Source organism: Haemaphysalis longicornis, unplaced genomic scaffold (genome assembly GCF_048455015.1).
Source record: "Haemaphysalis longicornis isolate Haplotype H1 unplaced genomic scaffold, Haemaphysalis longicornis Haplotype H1 scaffold_4, whole genome shotgun sequence".
NCBI classification, from domain to species: Eukaryota; Metazoa; Arthropoda; class Arachnida; order Ixodida; family Ixodidae; genus Haemaphysalis; species Haemaphysalis longicornis.
Window position 1 is genome coordinate 91059844 of NW_027526361.1, and position 2349 is coordinate 91062192.

A 2349-nucleotide genomic window follows, 5' to 3' on the forward strand; every position below is an offset into this window, starting at 1 on the left:
TCTAATATTACACTTGGAATTCACTCGTCTGTACGAATCCATCTTTACACTTCCTTCTTAGGTTCCTCTACAGTTCCACCTGAGTTGTCAGTACCACGCCAAGTTATCGTTTTTTATGCAGCACTAACAATTTTCTAGGCCGATTGCAATCTGTCTTTTGGACAAACTTTAAATGGGATCTATAATTTCCTGCATGAAAAAAGGCTCTTGGAAAAATTCAGAGATAAGCTTCGCAATTTACGTAGTACACAAGCAGGCACAAAATCAGGGCACGCTGAAGATTTCCCGCGGTCATCTGAATAACTTGTTCCCTGCTGCCGCAGATGGAGGTATATATGTGAGGGGCCGTCACTTGGATTTCCCCACCTTGAAGAGCCATCTACAGAAAATTTCAAAAAAAGAACAAAATCCAGTGCAACCATAAGCCCTGCACACCAAACCACAGGCATGTGAAGTACGAAAAATATATTGCACGAAAATGAAGACGGAGGCCAGAGAATGAAATGAAAGGCCGCACCAGAGGAGTGATTTATGGCCTTTCCTAATAATTTCACATCATTCCAGTAATCGTTACACAGAGCAATTTGGCGGCATTGTTCAGAACAACGCGAAGCCACTATAGTCATGCCGGCCAACCTTCCCGAATTTTAATCGTGCCGTGTTCCAGTTTATCTCGCGAAATGTTTCTGCATGCTCACCCAGAACAGGCAGAAACTTTGGGCTACGAGATAAACTGACATACATTTGCAAAAGAGAAAACAAAAACGTTTCCGCGCCTTCATGTGGAATCACTAGTACACGCAACAGAGCGAACGTCGCACTAAACCCAGGAAACGTGCTTTCACGATGCTGACGCCACCTGCGTCACATTTTTGGCTGTACTTAAACATCCTCCTCCCCCCCCCCCCCCCCCCCCCCCCCCGCCTCCCTTGTACTGGCAGCTTAATTTTGAACAAGGATCCCACGTGGAAGCCGAAACGTTTTTCATTTAAGTAAAGTGTTCTTATCGTTGGTTTCTTCCTCGACTATCAGTAAACAGGAATCGCCAACTTACATTTTTTCTTCGTCCAGATGTGTTGTGGGAGAGGATACATCTAGAACTTGCACCGATCTTCAAGTGGCATTCCCAGGAGGCCTGTACCTGTAATGACTCGAAGGGTTATTTGGGATAAAATGTAATAGGCTTTAGAGCTGGGCAGTTGGTATACATTCATAATGAAAGAACACCTCAAACTTGACAAGACGAAGAAAAGAACACAGCACAAGCACTCACTAACAACTGGAGATTTCTTACAGAGCTCTTGTAGAAAAAGAGTTCTTCTTGTTCGCTCTGCAAAACCACGCATCTTATAGAATAGCTAGAGTTGCTGAAAAACTACAAAGCTCCATGCTGAGGAAATCGTTATGTGAATTCATAACGTTCATGTAGTAACGAACTGATAGAAAGAGTCACTTAACATGAGGCAAAATAAGATACGAAATATAACATCATAACACTTAAAGAAAGGCCTCGCATTTTTACAAGTGAATCATACTTTTGTCTCTGCAGGCCTGGGTGCCATCTTTACAAAGAATATTTGAATGAATGTGTTTTAGTTATTGCATTTTCATACCGTGGTTTCCGCTGAAATCGGACTTCATTTCAACTTGTGTCATACACAGGGGAGTCCTGGTTGTCAGCTGAAGGAACACTGCCTGCAAGAAAAAAACAGTAGTGCTGATAAGTCATAGCATAGGTAGCCAGATGCAACCACACTTTTCAAACAGCCAGGAACCGATGAGGGTGCAGAACCCATTTTTACACCTGCACTTGTCTCTGTGTAACTCGCCACAATTTCTGTATCATCAAAAAACAACAATCAAGCAGCCTGCATGCTGGCTCATACATACCACCATTCTGTAAAGTCGCTTTACTGCACTACACTACGATCACGCGAGACAATCATTTGCCCTGCAATACCACGCGAATAAATAAACGACTGATTTGTGCGAATGAGAATAATAAACCACTTAACATGGTGAAAATGGCCCTCTGTCTCAAAATGACTAACACCAAATTTACCCACTCAAGGAAAAGAATGACAAAAATGAAGAGTGTTGTACATAAGTAAACTTTTCATTGTGCCGTAAGGCAAACTTTCACAAAAAAGAGGCTTGTTGTGGACAAAAGTGGGTTTAGAAATTTCGGGCAGCATTTAGTGGACTACTTTTCTGCAGCACACACCTTGTGTTTATCCGGATATATTACTACAAGACCAATAAAATGGACACCATTCCGAATATATGCAGCGAGAAAAATGAACATTTCCCGACGACTGAAACAAAATGATAATACCCAGAGAATAGCGC

The 2349-nt window shown here is 42.2% G+C and overlaps 1 long non-coding RNA gene across 1 annotated transcript; it reads right to left on the reverse strand.

Annotated features, from left to right (window-relative positions):
* Positions 1 to 1697, reverse strand: LOC144180440 (uncharacterized). Its single transcript, XR_013324416.1, has 3 exons — positions 1614 to 1697; positions 1055 to 1141; positions 1 to 379 (listed from the first exon to the last, which is right to left on the reverse strand). It is a non-coding gene; the product is annotated as an uncharacterized LOC144180440 (long non-coding RNA).
* Between the last annotated feature and the right edge of the window lie 652 nt (positions 1698 to 2349).